The sequence below is a fragment of the Macaca thibetana genome, chromosome 4 (assembly GCF_024542745.1).
Source record: "Macaca thibetana thibetana isolate TM-01 chromosome 4, ASM2454274v1, whole genome shotgun sequence".
NCBI classification, from domain to species: Eukaryota; Metazoa; Chordata; class Mammalia; order Primates; family Cercopithecidae; genus Macaca; species Macaca thibetana.
In genome coordinates, this window is record NC_065581.1 from 61,442,771 (window position 1) to 61,462,134 (window position 19,364).

A 19,364-nucleotide genomic window follows, 5' to 3' on the forward strand; every position below is an offset into this window, starting at 1 on the left:
CCCCTCCCTCCCCCTCCTTCCCTCCTCCTCCCCCCCCCCCCCCCCCCCTCCCCCTCCCCTCCCCCCTCCCCCTCCCCTCTCCCCCTCCCCTCCCCCCTCCCCCCCCTCCCCCCTCCTCCTCCTCCTTTTCCTCCTCCTCCTCCTCTTCCTCCTCCTCCCCCTCCCTCCTCCTCCCCCTCCCCCTCCCTTCCTCTCCTCCTCCTCCCCCTTCCTTCCTCCTCCTCCTCCTCCTCCTCTCTTCTTTTCTTTGATGAAGTCTTGCTCTGTCACCCAGGCTGGAGTGCAGTGGCGCGATCTCGGCTGGCTGCAAGCTCCACTTCCCGGGTTCACGCCATTCTCCTGCCTCAGCCTCCCGAGTAGCTGGGACTACAGGTGCCCGCTACCACTCCTGGCTAATTTTGTTTGTACTTTTAGTAAAGACGGGGTTTCACCATGTTAGCCAGGATGGTCTTGATCTCCTGACCTTGTGATCTGCCACTTTGGACTCCCAAAGTGCTGGGAGTACAAGGATGAGCCACTGCGCCCAGCCATGGGCTGTCTTCTTATCTGCAGTTGAGAACTGGTTACTTGTTGCACTGTGTGATTGTGGAGGGCACAAGAGGCACCATGTGCCAAAGCCCTTGGACAAATATGAAGAGTTAAGCCATGAAACCCTGTGTGGTATTTCTGTGGCTCTGTCCATGTTGTGCTGTTGGTCCTCATTCCTTTCTACTCTCCATTCTACTAGCTGCTCTTTATGATTTTGCATTTCTGCATGGCATTAATTAAAGTTTAGATTTCCATTTTAGTTTGAATTAATTACAGATATCCTGATAATATGGTTTTGTGGTTGGTTGACTGGGTTCGGACATATGCAGTGGCAATTCTTGTTGGTTCATGCTTCCACTTATATATATGTGACTCGATCTTTGGGACTTTGGGCCCCGGAGTGTGCTGCGTAGCTTCTGGTGTGCTTTGTTTCCTTATGGATAAAATCATAATAGTAACACACCTACCAAGTATTCCTCACAGAAATGATGTAAAGAGATAATGAAAAAGTGTGACAGCATTCTTGAAATCAAGAGGAACAATATCATTATTAGGGGGTTTCAGTTTCCTCTTCTATAAAATTTTAAATATAGAATGGAAAGTGTTGAGAGGTCCACTCAAATATCAACATTCTTAAGATTTGTGTCCTACAGTTTTGAGATTTTACCAAAGACAAAAAATGGCATTATTAACACACATCTTTCATGAGCAATGCATGGAGAAGGTAGGTATTTGTAAGGAGATAGAGTTAAAAGAGGTCATATAAATGGGGACCTAATCTAATAAGACTATGGCCTCATAAGAAAAGAAAGGGAGAGAGATTTACACACACACCCTTCGAGGAAAGGCCGTGTGGAGCAAGAAGGTGGTCCTCTGTAAAACAAGAAGAGAGTCCCCAGAACCCAGCCATTCTGGCAACCTGATCTTGAACTTCCAGCCTCCAAAACTGTGAGAAAACAAATATTCATTGTTTAAACCACTCCATCGGTGGTATTTTTGTTATGGCAACTCAAGCTGGCTAATACATTTAGATTTGTTATTATAGATTATTAGCAACTTTAAAAATTTTTTAGGTTTTGCCAGGCACAGTGTCTCACGCCTGTAATCCCAGAACTTTGGGAGGCTGAGGAGGGCAGATCTCTTGAAGTCAGGAGTTCAAGATGAGCCTGGCCAACATGGTGAAACCCTGTCTCTACTAAAAATACAAAAATTAGCTGGGCATGGTGGCAGGTGTCTGCAATCCCAACTACTTGGGAGGCTGAGGCAGGAGAATCATGTGAACCTGGGAGGCAGAGGTTGCAGTGAGCCAAGATCACGCCACTGCACTTCAGCCTGGGTGACAGAGTGAGACTCTGTCTCAAAAAAAAATTCAGGTCTAGGGAGAGAAGATCATTAGGTGTGTCTCAAAAGAAAAAAATTATGCTATAATGAGTTTAAATAAAAATAAAAATGTAACTTCTCATACCTCACTATTAATTTTCCTTTCATAAGACAAGATGCATCATTGTTTGTCCTCAATGTAGAAAAATTGGTTCTTGTGGGAGCTAGCCTAATTTTGAGAGAGTGATTTTATAAAGCTATTTAAAGGTAATTTTCTATTAATCTAACATGATTCATTTTAGAACACTAACTCTGACATCTAATCCAAAAAGCAGGGTATATGGTAAAAGGCACCCAGGATTGGGAGCCAGCTGACCTCATTTCTAGTCCTGCCTTTACTAATACTGATGTTGTGACTTTGAAGAAGTCATTGTATCCCTCAGGCCTCAATGTCCTCATCTGAAAAATAAAAGAGTAGTATTTGAATGGTGTCTGGGGTTCCTTTGAGTTGTCACACTTTATAAATGTGTACATCAATGCATTGTAAGTTTGCTAAAGTAATGTTTCGTTCTGAAAGTTACCATAGGCTGTTAGAGGATGCTGTAAAAACAATGCTTATAGGTCTTCTAACAAGAGGAACATATATTAATTGTAGTCTTATTTTTTCAGTGTGTTAATTTCATTCCCCTAGAATAGAAAAAAAAAAATACTATACTTTTTAAATTACAAGACAAAAGGAACAAAATCCATGCTTTCTTTTTCAAGAACATTTTATGCAAATACGCAATTAAAAAAATGTTGCTATACTACCTACCATACACTAGGTGGAAGCAAAGAGTAAGCTAACGTGTAAAAGGTTACAAAGTAATAAGGTAAAGGAACCACAATTTTCTGGATAGCAAAGGTCATTAAAATTATAGGTTATATTTCCTTTTTAAAGATGAGAATTGGAAAAGAAAATAGAAAATAACACTGCCTACTTAAGCCTTTGATACTAAGATGGACCACTGTTTAAGCCAAATCTTTAAAAAATTTTTGTAAGAAAAAAATTTTATTTAATACTTTCAACAATTATTTTAGATTCAGACGGTACATGTGCAGATTTATTACCTGGGAATTTTGCGTGATGCTGAGGTTGGGAGTACGCTTGGTCCTTTCACCCGGATACTGGGCATAGTGCGCAATAGTTTTTCAACCTTTGTCCTCCTCCTCTTGTCCCCCGTCTGTGGTCCCCAGTGTCTACTGATGCCATCTTTATGAGTATCCATTGTTTAGCTTCCACTGGTAAGTGAGAACATGTGATATTTGGCTTTCTGTTCCTGCATTAATTTGCTTAGAATAATGTGAGCCTAACCTTTAGTTTCCTTATAGACTCTGGCTGGTACCTTAAAAAATTAAATACTAAATCCTTTATCTTAATTTCTAGAATCTGATTGGTCAATAAGCATAATGGAGTAACCAGTCAAATGATTCTATTCATAGACCTCTTTTTTTCAAAAACTTTCAGAGAAAATGCATAATAAATTCAAAAAGGAACTCTCTAAAGCTTATGCTATTTTGAATTCAGTGATGGGAAGGAAATTTATCTCATTGCATATGATTTTACATGTCACTTCTTTAAAAAGTTGCATATCTACTTTTTCCTCTCAGAATTAATTGGGTCTTATGCTGTAGTTTCTAAAATGTGAAATGATGGTGTGATTGCCATGTTATGAGCCTTAACATGACTTATGTTTTTAGGCTCATAGTGAATCAAAACTCAGTTTATTACCAGTTTCTATGCAAAGTGAATTGCTTAGAGCTACCCTTGAAATGCTTTGTGTGGAAAAAGAATAGCCTCTTTATTGGAGAAAAGTATTTTGAAGTTGTTTGTGTAGGTGGCACACAAATGATATATTCTGTGCAAGGATAGCTTCTGCATAGCGTTTTAGAGAAATACATTGTTTAGAGCACAAAATGGCATCATTGTTTATGAAACACCTGCTAGTCAATGCAAGGTGTGCTAACAATTACTTAATGGTGAAGCTGCAACTGACAAGGCACTGATTTTGAGAGAACTCTTTTTGGGGGGTTGTCATCAGTATAAGCCGCCCTTAACAATCTTTGTAACCTAGGGGCAATCATTTAGTTTCTATAGGGGCTCAGATTCCTGATGTGTAAAATATGAAGCCAAGGCCAGATCATCTTTAAGTTTCAATGGTTACTTTCTAAGATTCTATAACAGTTTTCTGCTAAGGCCAAGATAGAATGAATAAACTAGATTTTCAAAGTTAGAATTTCTCTTCTCAGCTTGGCTTTTTTTTTTCCTCTTTGGCATGTAACAGAAAAGTAAAAATGGAAAATAAATAATGTATGTGAAGAGGTTTGGGATCATCACTATGTTTATTGGTAAATGCTGCCACTGATTGCCTGGGGAACTAAGAAGTGAGATTTTCTTCTGTAACCCACTACTACCCACAACATTGACACAGGACCTAAGCACATAAAACAAGCTCGTTCATATGTATAGTTTGGGTTTTGACAACAGCATTCGATGCTCACAGAATAAAAATTTATATGCTGGACATCTTTAGGCAGCTTAATCTTCTGAGCCTCATATCTGTAAAATGAAGCTACCAATGACTTAAGAAAGCAGCCCTGAGGATTAAGCTAAAGACACAAATGCTCATTAAAATGCCCTAGTAAGGAGAGAAGTTGTGGGCAATGCTGTCAAATATCCCTGAAAAATGTATCTTTCCAGACAAAATGGCAGGTCCTCTAATTTATTGGTATTCTTCAGCTCTAAATTTTACCAGTCCTGTTCATCAGAAAGAATAACAAGAGAAATAGAAGGAAAGTACTAAAGAAAATGAGTATATTTTACCTATCCTAAGTAGTAGAAATTTTGAGCATTCTTACATGAAAATTCAACAATTTGAACTCATTTTACTGGCCTGTATAAAATAGAAGTTGTGGTACCTTTTATTTGGTATTTAATTACTTTCACATATTTCGAGTTTCTTTGGCATTGTGCTTTTTTTGTTGTTGTTAATTTTACTTTAAGTTCTGGGATACGTGTGCAGAACATGTAGGTTTGGTACATAGGTATACGTGTGCCATGGTGATTTGCTGTACCTATCAACCCATCATCTAGGTTTTTTGTTTGTTTTTTGAGACAGAGTCTCGCTCTGTAGCCCAGGCTGGAGTGCAGTGGTGCGATTTTGGCTCACTGTAACCTCTGCCTCCCAGGATCAAGCCATTCTCCTGCCTCAGCCTCCTGAGTAGTTGGGATTACAGGCATGTGGCACTACGCCTGGCTAATTTTTTTGTATTTTTAGTAGAGACGGGGTTTCACCGTGTTAGCCAGGATCGTCTAGATCTCCTGACCTCGTAATCTGCCCATCTTGGCCTCCCAAAGTGCTGGGGTTACAGACATGAGCCACCATGCCCGGCCCCGTCATCTAGGTTTTAAGCCCCACATGCATTAGCTATTTGTCCTAATGCTCTTCCACCCCTCGGCCTGCGCCACCCTCCCTCCCCGCGCCCGACTGGCCCCGGTATGTGATGTTCCCTTGCTTGTGTCCCTGTGTTCTCATTGTTCAACTCCCACTTATGAGTGAACATGGTATTGTGCTTTATCCACAGGGATCATCCTATCATCATGGGCTTGTCAATAGTTGGATAATCTTTCAAAGTTCCCATTAACTGTACTTTTAAAGATGTTTAGTTAAATTCTGTGGAAAGTGGAAATTAATCTAGTCAAGCATATTCTTAACTTTCAATCACTCCAGAAAAACATTACACAATGAAAGAATCCCTACCACATGCTATGATAAGCTATACAAAGGGAACAATTGGCTTTTTCTTCTTAGTTATAATGGCCTAGCAGGAAAGGCCCTTAGCATTGTTATTTTCTGTGTAGTTGTTTCTTCTGTAGCATACTGTATGTAAAAGTTAAGCATTAATACCACTTGGGACTTTTACAGTGCATTTAATGGGCTCAGCATGTCTTAGAGCCAGTCTCTGAGAGCTGCAGTATCTCAACAGCACTCCTAATGGCAGGTTACTCTTTTTCTATTATATTAAAGACAGAAGGTGAAGGGAGAGAGAGGGTAAGTGGCTTATAAATGATTATCCGAGAGGAGCTAGACTGAATACTTGGACTGCATTTTGACAGTTAGTCCAGACATTCAATCACAGCTTTTGGATCATTGTGGATGTCTATGATAGTAATAACTTCATAGTAATAGTCATTGATAATGTAGAGAGTTTAATGGTACTTCTGCTTATAATGCTTCCAGAAGTTCTCAGTACTTAAAACATAAGGAAAGTTACTTATTACTGTCATTATTATTATGTACACATTAACAATGATAATGACCTGCACTTGGGTAAAGGCTGTACTTTAGACTTTAGAATTCAACTATTATATTAATACTCAACTAAGTACTAAGCAGAAATAAGATTTCAATAAATACTTATGGATTTTTTTTCAAAAAGCTTCTAAAGTAAGTATTAGCTCACTTGATTTCACAACAGCTTTGGGAGAAAGACTGGGTGGGTGTCATTATGCTCATTTTCTGTGAATTGGATGAAGACTAATCAAATGGGCATGGTCTTGTAGTCATAGGAAAACTTGGGTCCTTAGTCTGGTTCTGCTCTTAATAGCTATGTGATGTTGGGAAAATTACTTGACCTCTCTGAGCCTCAGTTTGTTTCAGCAGAAAAATAGGGATATTACCATCAAACAGCTATTTTTAGGAATAAACGAGATTATCCATGCATGTCTCTAGCTCAATGTTACCAATCAGGATCCTGCACTTAATAAAAGACAAAAATGGGATAAGCGGTCATGTCGCTTGACTTTAGGCCAGTTGCCCTTTGCATTAAGTCAGATTTAAGGCAATAATTTGCTAGTCATTGTATCATGAGCCATGGCCCAAACACTTGACAGACTTTGAAGATTTGTTATTGCTTTGCCTTATGGAAGCCTAGAAAGTCATGATCATAAAACAATTAATATTTCTACTGATCTGGAAAAAATGTCACTTGAATTGAGACGGATGTTCCTTTTTAAATTTTTTTCCGTTGTGGGCGGAGTGTGGTTGAGGTGTTTTTTAAGATGGCACTTTTTAGATATCATTTCAGCTTAATATTCCATATTCCTCTTGTGGCCAGAAATACTCAGCAACTCCTTAACTTTAACTCTGACGTATTATCAATGTGTCAAGATGGAAACCAGTTGCTGCTGAATCTCTGGCTCAAGAGGTCATTAAGTAGATGGTAGAAGCAGAAGCCAGGCTTCTGAGACAGATGCTGGGCAGGGGATCCTTAAACCACTGAATGAACATAGGATGGCTGGGTTAGGTAGCTTGGAGGTAGTGGTGAAGGAAGAGCTTTATATAGTCATTACTGTTGAGGTCACCTCCATCCCTGAAGTTGCATGAAAGTTTATGAGCTTTCCTAGGTTTTTGTTCTTTTGATGCTTAGACAGGCTTCTCTACTCTAGATTGAAGTCTCATGCATTTTCCACTAACTTAGAAAAACAGTATGGCACTGGTTTCTGATGAGCTGTGTAATGTTACGTAGATCACTTAGCCTCTCTGTGTCCTTTTCTCAATGGTATAATAGTATAATAGAAGTTGAGAAGATCAGTCGTGTTGATGTGTTTTGATGCTTTGAAAATTTAAAGTGCTAGACAACACTGGCTTGTAAAATAACTGATTACTAGCAGAAAGAGAAGGTTTATAGTGACTTATTTTTCAAATGCTCTATGACTCTTCTATAGTGCTTGATAGACTGACTCTAGGCTCAGCTTTGTGCCTATCTAAAAAAAAAAAGTATATAATGCTAAACTGATTCATTCTTCTCATTGCCTAGGATTACATTAGAAAATAAGCTCCATGAAGGCAAGTATTTTTGTATGCTTTATTCACAGATATGTCTAAAGTGCTTATGACATTATCAGACATGCAATAGGTGCTCAGTGAATATTTGTCAAATGACCAGATAATTTGAAGGAAGGAGGCACAGGCATCTACTGTTGTTCACCTTTTGACTGAGTGTGTGTGGGTGCACACACGTGTGCGCCTGTGCACATGCATATGTGCTGAGGTGGGCATGATAATAAGTATATATCGTTACATATATTCTATCTCACTTTAAATGGTAAAGTTTTCATCTCTTGATTTCCAGTATTGGGTCAGGTAGCATCTGCTTAAAGCAGGTAGCATCTGCTTAAAGCATCTTCCTGACATTTTAATTCAAGTTACAATTCAAATCCCACTAGTTCTGGTTGCCCCTGGATCAACACATTAGTACACTCAGCTTAATGATACCCTACCAAGCTTCCTGAAAGTCTTACAGAGATACACAATTACCAAAACCCACCTAGGAGGCCTGCACATAGAAGGAATCACTAATGGGATTTGAGAGACGGTGTTGACAACACAATCAGTCTTTAAACAAAGAGTTTCTGTTGGAGCTAAAATCCAGTCAGAGAGGCAGGAGGTGATTTTATGGTTTATACAAATCCACAAGAGCATCAGTAATAATTTGAGGCTGACCGAAACATTCAATGTCCAGTTTCTCTTGAGTCCTGGAAAGACATTGCCTGGATTTATCTAGGCAAGTAGACTGGGTCAAATGGGATCCATGAGTGTGTCATCAATAATATTTACTTATCTGTTATTTAAGGAATTTTAATGAAAACCAAGTCAGATGAAGTGAACTGTTTCTAATCTGATTTCTATGCATCAAGCTAAGCTCTCCTCTACTAAACGAAAGCCCAGGGAATCTAACAAAAACCAAATAAGTAGTGATCAGTAAAGTGTAAGAAAACTGCAGTCTGCAGGGTCTGTGGCAACTGCTAATTTCTTTGGCACTCTTGATTCTCACTTGCCTCAAGACACAGAGAGCCGTTATGTCCACAGGAGAAAAAGCAACTGATGGAGTGCTCTCTCTCCTTCGGTTAGAAGGAATAACATCTCAAGACTGGACTTGTCCTTGAAAGGTTTGAGTATCCCTTTAATTTCGTAGAATCATTTTCTTCTCCACATTACTAAACCCAACATTTTGTACAAGTAAATCCGGAATCATTTTAGCATGGCTTGAAGTCTTAAAATCACAGACTGCACTACTGTGATGTTCTCTCAGCTGCTTGGAAAGGAAGGCTCTGTCAACTACTATTACTATTAATTTTTCTCTTTGTTTAATATTTTAGCAAAGTAATACATTCCCATGGTAAAAATCCGAGTAGAATAGAAGGACTCGTAATGAAACATAGCAGTTCCTCACTTACCTTGTGTCCAGTTAGTTTTCTGGAGACAGTAGGCTTTTCTGCCATTCTGTTCTTTCCTCTCACTGTATGATTTTACTTTTTCTTGATCAATCAAATTCTATTAATTCTATGCTAAGAAAGAGTTTAGTTCATTTAAGGTACTCTTTATCAATATTTATGCCTGATATTTGACTTATTAGTTATCATTGCACTGTTAATATAATAAACTGAAACCTGTGTTTCTTCACGTCTTATTTATTCAATATTTCTTGCCTTCCTGCTCTGTGAGATTAAAATATTAACACCTTGCCTTATTTGCTGTCCCCTATCCTCATTGCCAGCTTCTGTCTTCCATCAGTTCCAAATTTACTTCAAAAGAGTAGCTTTTACAATTCTCACCATAAAGAAATAATAAGCACGTGAAGTGATGGATGTTTTAACTAGCCTGATGTACTCAGTTCACAGTGTATATATGTATTAAAACATGACATTGTACCCCTCAAATATATACAATTATTATTTGTCAATTAAAAATGTGAAAAAACCACCCCCCCACCCAAAAACCAAACAAAAAGTGTCAAGGTTGATCACATTTACATTCAGCTTTATAACGTCGATTCAGTTTTATATGTTTTACTGATAGGTAATATCCAAAAATTGAAAACCAATAAGTGTTTATGGCATTATTATATTAGTTAAATGCATCCTGCGTAGATTAGTAGTGTGCTATGATTACTGTTCTTTCCTGGCTTCACAATCACTCTTCAAACTAGCATACTGAAGGGGTCTTCATGACCTAAAACAACAAATAGATTGATTTTCAAATGATTGTTTTTTTTTTAATTGATTACCAAAGTAATGTTTATTTTAGATACAAAAATGTAAAGAAGAAACATCTAAAGAACAATTAAAAAAAAAACCACAACACAATGGTATGTCAAAATTTCATCATGGGTTATTTCCAAATTTGATTCTCTTCTCCATTGAAATGGCAGGTTGAAGACTCAGATTGACCCCTCCAATACTGCAGGAAAGTGGTGAGTGCTCTCGGTGACCACAGACATAAATTAATGAGGCCACGTTTCCAAACCTTGCAACCCACCCCTTTATCCTAGTCTATAATTTATTGGAAAGATAAAGAACATTTGATTGAACCCATAAACACCCTTGATCATCATATTAGCATTTTCTTGCGTCTTTCTATAATTTCTTCCCCTTTCTTTTTGTTGGAGAGGAAGAGTGCAACTCTTCCTTTGCCTTGCCAGGAATTACAAAGGGTATCTTCCTAACATTTCATATTTGAAGAGTGAAAGGGCACATATTTAGTCATTCACTTGGGACAACAGGCATAAACTGGGTTGTATGATCACCTGAGATTAGCTTCTCTTTTGAAGAGGAAACACTTCCAATAGAAAACTGTTGCTCTTCAGTCTCACTCTTTTTTAAAGAAGAGTCTGTTATCCCAGGTGGCGTAATAAGCCACCCATACATCTGGTTTCCACCTTCCCGAATTTACTTCCTTGAGAGTCAAGAGCAGCCTCTTAGGATGTAAGCACAACAGCTCTTTCCATTACTCACTCACTCACTCACTCACTCACTCACTTCTCTGCATCATCTATCGTTGTTACCTATCGCTTCTTCCTCAAGGTCTTTCCCTTTGTTTCTAACATTGTGCTTTTCTGACTCTTCTATTTTGAATAGCCTCTTCCATCTTTTGTTCTTTTTGTAATTGCTACTACTTTTTTGTAATCTACTACTGTAATCTTTGTGTAATCTACTACTCATTCTGCTCCCTTCTGACTCTGGGCAATGTAGTTTTGCTGTAAAATGCTCTCTTGCTCTGCCTTCCTCTTGTTTTGGTTTCCCTTCAGGAAGTACATGGTTCAACCCTGAGCTCTATGTAGTTAACCCCAAATCTGTGTGTCAGCCCTGACTATTGTTAATATGTTTTTCCTTTTTAGTTGGTACACATAATAACTGTACATATTTACGAGATACAGAGTGGTATTTTGATACACAAATACAATGTATAAGGATCACATCAGGGTAATTAGCATACTCATCACCTCAAACATTTATCATTCCTTTGTTTTGCGAACATTAAACAATTTCTTTTCTAGTTTTTTAAAGCATATAATAAATTATCATTAACCATGTTTACCCTACAGTGTTATAGAATGCTACAACTTATTCCTTCTATCTAACTGTAATTTTGTATTGTTACCCAGTCTCTCTCCATCCTCGTCTCCCCCTTACATTTCCCAGCCTCTAATAACCACAATTCTATTCTCTACTTCTATGAGCTCATATTTTTGTAGTTTCCACATATGAATGAGAACATGCAGTTTTATCTTTCTGTGTCTTGCTTATTTCACTCAACAAAATGTCCTCCAGACCCATCCATATTGCCACAAATGACAGGATTTCATTCTTTTTTTATGGCTGAATAGTATTCTATTGTGTACATGTTCCACATTTTCCTTATCTATTCATTTATTGATGAACATTTAGGTTGATTTTTTATATTTGCTATTGTGAATAATGCTGCAATAAATACTGAGGTGCAGGTATCTCTTTAATATAGTGATTTCCTTTTCTGCTTCTACTGAATATTAGCAGCTATTTTTAGATATCCCCATTTGGAGATTCATCTGACTCCTGAGAAAAAAGTGGCCTAAACTATATTAATTCTCTTTTCTTTTCTTCCTAGAATTATTCTAGCGTTTGTGTTACCTGGTTCAACACTCAACTGTTCTTTACACCTTCCCCTGGCATTCCTCCTTCAGTGAATTTTTTAGTCCTGTTCTATTTCCTAATATTTGATGTTCTTTCTTCTTCTCTCCATGTCCACTGCTGCTTTGCTTTCCTAGTTCTGATTCTAGTAAAAATTCTCCTATGAAAAGCTAATAAAGATACAGGAAAAAAAACTAAACACGTGTTTTTCCATCCCTCACACTCCACTCAACAGAACACTTCTGATATCAGATGTGTAGGGGTTTTTCCCCACACACCAACCAAGCAATTATCCAGTAGACCCCAGTTGACATCCTCTACTAATTCAATTCAATTCTGACACTATATACCTGGAGATAGTATCAGATCCCATAGGCTGAGCACTCAGATCCATGACTTCTCCCCACTTCAGATGCCAGTCACAAGCACAGGCTGTGACCTGCTTCTGACCAATTGGCTATAAATCAGGAGTTCCCATGATACCTTCCTTGGGTTTGATCAGTCTGCTAGAGTGACTTACAGAACTTGGAAACAGTTTGCTTATGTTTACTCATTTATTATAAAGGACATTACAAAGGATACAGATGAACAGCCAGATGGAAGAGCTGCATAGGGCAAGGCATGTGGAAAGGGGCATGGAGCTTCCCTGCCCTATCCAGGCATGCCAATCTCCAGACACCTACACAAGTGAGCTCAATGATCTGGAAGTCCTCTGAATCCTGATCTTTTGGGGTTTTTTAACATTTGTTTTTATTTTATTTTATTTTTTTGAGACAAAGTCTCACTGTCTCCCAGGCTGGAGTGCAGTGGTGTAATCTTAGCTCACTGCAACCTCCACCTCCTGAGTTCAAGCAATTCTCCTGCCTCAGCCCCCTGAGTAGCTGGGACAACAAGTATGCACCATCACATGTGGCTAATTTTTGTATTTTTAGTAGAGACGGGGTTTCACCATGTTGGCTAGGATGGTATCAAACACCTGACCTCAGGTGATGTGCCCACCTTGGCCTCCCAAAGGGCTGGGATTACAGGTATGAGCCACCACGTCTGGTCTCTTTTGGGTTTTTAAGGAGGCTTCATTATGAAGGCATAATTGATTACACCATTGGCCACTGGTGATCGACTCTACCTTCAGCCCCTCTCCTCTTCCCAGAGGACTGGGGTGGGGCTGAAAGTCCCAACCCTCTAATCATGAAGTTTTTCTAGTGACCAGCCTCCATCATGAAGCTATCTAGTGGCTCTGAGCCACCAGTCATCTCATGAACCTAGAAAAAACACTCATTGCTCCAGTGACAGAGCTGTGTGCCGGAAAGTGGGATCAAGACCAAATATATATTTCATGGTATCAAAAGATGGAACTCTATATATGAACGTTTGAGAGAGAGACACACACACATAATATCATCCAGGTAAAGGAGTAGACAGTCTTAATCATTTTAATTAACAATCTACCTGCTTTTTTTTTCTGAGCTCTTACAGAAACACAGCCCTGCACCCCCTCTTTGCTAAAATATGTACATTTCCCCATTATCTACTTAATAAAATCCAAACTCCTAGATGTGTGTTCACATCTGTATTTAAACCTTATATTGTACTACATGTCTTCATGGAGATTTTACCAGAGTGTAACACGCATGATTTTTTAGTAGTTTTTCTGGCTTTCCCCTCCCAATTTCTTAGCTGGGATAGAAGCTGCCCAGAGAGGAACTTGTCTGCCTTGTTCATGCTGAATTTCCTGAGCTGAGAACATAGCCTGATATATAGCATGCTCTCAAGATTCACTAGACAAATGAATAAATGAGTGAAGAGTTATTGTCCTTACCCTCTGCCTTCTGGCCACATGCCCTCTTAGATAGCCCTTATCTCTTATGAGCTGAATTGTGTTTTCCCCAAAATTCATATGCTGAAGCCCTAACACCTAGTATCTCACAGTTTGACTATATTTGGAGACAGGGCCTTACAGAGGTGATTAAGTTAAAAAGAAGTGGTTTGTTAGGATGCGCTTTCATCCAATTTGACTGGTTTCCTGTAAAAAAAATTTGAAAAGGAGGAAGAGGAAATTTGGACACACAGAAAGATATAAGATGAATGTATACACATAGAGGAAATGCCATGTGAGGAAAGACCACAGTGAGAAGGTCTGCTGCCAACAGACAGGCTTCAGAAGGAGCCAACTCTGCAAACAACTTGGTCTTGGACTTCTAACCTACAGAACTATGAGAAAAGAAATTTACGTTGTTTAAGTCATCCAGTCTATGATATTTTTGTTACATATTTACTTTTGTAAGAGTACTCTGGTAAACCTTTTACACACAATCCTAATAAGAATCCTGTGATGTAGATATTTTTGAGATCCCCATTTTACAGATAAAGAAATGGACGAATTGAGATGTTAATTAACTTTTTTATGGTCAAACAGCCAGGGTTTGGAATGTAGGCAATTTGATTCACACTGCTCCCTCTACCTGATATACCTTCCCCTTCACTTCTGAATGGTAAATTCTAATCATCTGTAAAGTCAGAGGATACAGCTCTTTTCACTAAATTTCTCCACTTTGGCTTCAAATTTATACTGTGATATTTGCTTTACTTTATGTTTTGTTCCAAATTTGTTGTAGATGCCTGCTCAGGAATCTGCTTAGCTCTCCAGGATGGGGGCCTCACATTATTCGCCATAGCCCTTTGACATTAAACCTAGACCCCTTCTGAAGTGAGAGCCTATTATGGGCTGAATTGGTACCTGGATCCTGATTGCTGACTGATAGGTATCCTGGCTATACACATGCCAATTTACATGTCTATAAAAATTCACTTGTTTCAGAATTCCATGTTCTATTCTCTGTTACATGTGTAGGAATCTCTGCCAGCCTGATATTAATTACATCCCTGAATCATGATTGTTCATATTTCCCTATAGCCTTTATATATAGTGTTCTACTCTTTACATCAACTTTCCCCAGAATCAGAAGTTCAGTCTCCCCTAATGCCCTCAGCTTACTGTGCATAGTCTGTTTCCACGACTCTGCTTATCCTACACATGACTGCTGTTAAGCAGGCAATGTCCAGGCATGACCTGTGATAGTCAATCCTTACATTTCTGTTAATGATTCACTCATTCATTCACACATGCATTCACTTATTTATTTGTTCTTCTGTTTTTCCATCTAACTAGGAACTTTTTATATGCCAGGTATAATGTAGATCAAGGTCAGTTTCCTGATTTGATACTAAAAACATCAACAAGCTTTTAATGCTACTAACAGTCTGCAAAAATATTACCAAATTATCCTACACTAAAATGTAATTTGAAAACATATCACTGATGAGATTCAGTATCTTTCTACTTGTCAACAGGAAGCAATCTAAAAGAAAAACAGTAACAAGTTGCAAACTAAGAAATTAAAACATGTCATGAGGATATGTTAAATGAAGGCTAGTTGTGGTGTGATGATAAGGGACAACTGAAATTTTCGAGGATCTGGAATACTGAAAAAGGAATACTGTGGAAAAAGACAGATTGGTGCTGCTCTGGGACTGCCTATGAGAGAGAAACTCAATCCAGAACTAGGGTGTTAGTGATGGTGACAACTGAATTGAATAATGAGTCCAATTTAGCAAACATTTTTGAGCAACCCCTAAATACTAGACAATTGTAGGATGCAAATGGAAATCAGATATAGTCCTTCTCCTCAAGTAGTGGGGAAAAGAGACACATAAAATCCTAGCTTTACTAGAGGTAGGAGTGAGGCAAGTGTGGCTGTCGGCAATATCAAGCAACACCTCAGATGTGCTATTATCTGAAGTGATATCAGATGCTGTCAAGATCCAAATTTTCTAGGCTTCCCTCTTAATGAAATGAACATAGTACAATTCCCAGACTTCTGTCTGATAGTAGAAAACAAGAAAGAAAAAAGTGGAGATCAGTGCATTTTGGTGGGTAATACGGGAACTATGCTGGATATTTAATATTTTCCTCTCCCAATCCATTTCTTTCTTCTCCACTCTTCTCCCTGCATATAAGTTATACAGTCTATGGTATTTTGTTACAGCAGTACAAACAGATGAAGACACTACATTCTGAATTTAAACAAGTTTCTGCTGTGTCAAAATTGAGACGAGTATGCACTGACTAGCTGATAAAATCGATTCTATTTAATTGGAATGATATTTCTCACTACAAAATAATAAGGTAGTAATATGACTGATAAATCTTTCACATGCACTTAGATTTGTAAATCAACTGGTTCACCTAGAAAACCAATAAAATTAGATTTCTGAACTCTGCACAGATGAAGATGAGACTTCGAAGTAGAAGGGAAATAGGAAACTCAAGTAACTAGCCAACCTTACCCAATCCTACAGGAATAATGCATATTTAGAGTAGCTGGTCTAGTATGGTGATACAGACCTAACCATAATCTAATTACCAGGCTTAGAGTCGAGTCTGCTGCTGCCCATGAAATATAGTTAAAATAACTAGTCCTTAGAGGATTTCAGGATTGTTAGTACTGTGCTAAGAAATGGATGTCCCTCAGGTTCTAAGGAAACAGGGCTCTGCAGAATTGTAACTACTGGATACAACCACAGGGTTTTAACATTTAAAGATAGCACTGGTCAGTCTGATCTACCATCCAGGCAGCCCAGTTAGCCAGGGGAAAACCGGAAGTGATTTTCTTAAATACATTTTCTAACAAAGCTTAAACGTGATAGAAATATTGAAATGTGGTTTAATTCTCTTGATTGAAAAAGAAAATGTGATCTGTAAATGATTCTATAAACTTTTGACTTAATTTATGCCCAGCGTGTCAAGTATGATTTAGTTAGTCACATCTGCAGTATTTGCAAGTTAACACGTCTATTTTATCCAAAATCATAGCAAAATGAGTTGGATATGTAAAAATATTTCGCAAATGTCACAAGCAGATTCAGTGAGGAAAATTTCTAAGTCACACATGTGTACTCAAGGGTCCTGAGTTGGATGAGCACATATTCTACAAAGAGCTGGACAGTTCTGGTCCTTGTTTTATCATGGGTCAGGAGCACAAAAGTGAACTAAATAACAGAAATCAAAAGGCAAACATTGACACTGGAAGCTCACAAGACTTAGCAAGAAACACATTCTTAAAAGTCATTAAACAATTTTGAAAAGAAATTCAAGCTGCGGGGACTGAGCTCTGAGATCAGAACAATAAGTTCCATGAATTGGAACAGAGGCTTTCTGAACGCAGTTTTGAAGAATGCTTTTCCCAGGCAAGCTTCTTTGTGAGGGGAATTTTTTTTTTTTTTTTTAAACAAACATGCCTATTTTTGACTCAGTTCAGAAATGAAATATTTCAAAAGTCCTTTCAAGCTCAGTATCTCTAAAATTACTCTTTCAAACTTACACTTTAAGGGGTACTAGAGGATTGAGATTAAAAGGGATACCAAGTTTGTAAAATTTTCATAGGCATGATAAAGAGGCACAAAAATCCCCACCCACCCCCCAGTAATTTCTTTAGTGTTTTCGATAAAACAAGTAAAATACCAGTTGGAAAGCACGGCACTGTTAACGGGGTTGGGAAAGTGTTTCAAAATTCAGTTTTGACAAAAGAAAGCGTGAAACAAAATTGCTTTTTTTTATGGGTTTAGGAGTTTTACAAAGGGAATTTTAATGAGAAATATTTTTATAAGGTTTGTTTTCCATAATTAATGTCATTGAATATAAAAATATAGAGACCCTTGAGCAACAAAGGTTTTAACTACATGAGTCCACTTATAAATGGATTTTCTTCAATAAATATATTGAAATATGTTTTGAAGTTTGTAACAGTTTGAAAAAGCTCACAAACCATATAGCCCAGAAATACTGAAAAAAAGCTAAGGAAAAGATATATCATAAATGCATAATACATATGTAGATACATCTATTTTATTATCTATTACCATAAAATATACATAAATCTATTATAAATGTTGAAATCTATCAAAAGTTACATTCACACTTAAAGACTGTACATGGTGCTATCAATAGTTGAGAGAAATGTAAACCAATGTAAAGATGAAGTATTAAATCATAACTGCATTAAATTAACAGAACATACTGTACTACTGTAATAATTCTTTAGCCACCTCTTGTGGCTATTGAGGTGAGCTCAAGTGTTTTGAATGTCTACTTAAAATGCGATGGGATCTAACCATCGCCGCATGAGCAGTTCATCTCTCCAGTAAATTGCATATTGCAGTAAAAAGTGATCCTCTGTGGTTCTTGCATATTTTTCATCTTGTTTAGTGCATCTTGAATAATGTTATGGGACCCATATGAAGTGCCACTAGTGATGCTGAAAGTGTTCCCAAGAAGCAGAGAAAAGTCATGACATTACAAAAAAAAGTCTAATTGCTTGCTATGTACCATAGATTGAAATCTGTAGCTGTGGTTGCTGCTATTTCAAGATAAATGAACACAGCATGAAACCATTGTTAAAAAAAAAGAAGAAAAGGAAATTTGTGAAACTGTTGCTGCAGCTAGGCCAGCAGGCATAAAAACTTTGTAGTTTCTGCAAACTACCTTTTAATCTCATATTGAAAATTCAGCTTTTATGTGGATGTAGGATTGCTATGATTTGAGAAGTTTAGTCACTATATGACAACTTGAAGCAAAAGGAAGGTGATAGATCTAAAGCTGGAGAACTCAATGCCAGCAAAGGATGGTTTGGTGATTTAGAATGTAGTTTGGCTTAAAAAACATCATGATAACAGGAGAAGCAGCTTCTTCAGATGAGTTCACAGATGCCATTAAGAAAATCATTGAGGAGAAAAGATATCTGCCTGAATAGGTTTTTTTTTCCTCTTTTTTTTTTTTCTTATTATACTTTAAGTTCTAGCGTTCATGTGTACAATGTGTAGGTTTGTTACGTATGTACACATGTGCCATGTTGGTGTGCTGCACCCATTAACTCATCATTTACATTAGGTATTTCTCCTAATGCTATCCCTCCTCCCTCCCCATCCCCCATGACAGGCCCCCATGTGTGATGTTCCCCGCCCTGTGTCCAAGTGTTCTCATGGTTCAATTTCCCACCTATGAGTAAGAACATGCGATGTTTGGTTTTCTGTCCTTGTGATAGTTTGCTCAGAATGATAGTTTCAGCTTCGTCCAAGTCCCTACAAACGACATGAACTCATCATTTTTTATGGCTGCACAGTATTCCATGGTGTGAATGTGCCACATTTTCTTAATCCAGACTATCATCGATGGACATTTGGGTTGGTTCCAGGTCTTTGCTATTGTGAATAGTGCCACAATAAACATACATGTGCATGTGTCTTTATAGCAGCATGATTTATAATCCTTTGGGTATATAGCCAGTAATGGGATGGCTGGGTCAAATGGTATTTCTAGTTCTAGATCCTTGAGGAATCCCCACACAGTCTTCCACAATGGTTGAACTAGTTTATAGTCCCACCAACAGTGTAACAGTGTTCCTATTTCTCTACATCCTCTCCAGCACCTGTTTCCTGACTTTTTAATGGTCGCCATTCTAACTGGTGT

At 38.0% G+C, this 19,364-nt stretch overlaps 1 long non-coding RNA gene across 1 annotated transcript in view; it reads left to right on the plus strand.

Annotated features, from left to right (window-relative positions):
• Positions 1–17,007, plus strand: part of LOC126953250 (uncharacterized) — a 72,843-nt gene extending 55,836 nt beyond the window's left edge. Inside the window, exons 2-3 of the long non-coding RNA XR_007725160.1 lie at positions 10,102–10,143; positions 13,884–17,007. This is a non-coding gene — a long non-coding RNA (uncharacterized LOC126953250). The remainder of the gene's footprint in view (positions 1–10,101; positions 10,144–13,883) is intronic.
• Positions 17,008–19,364: the final 2,357 nt, after the last annotated feature.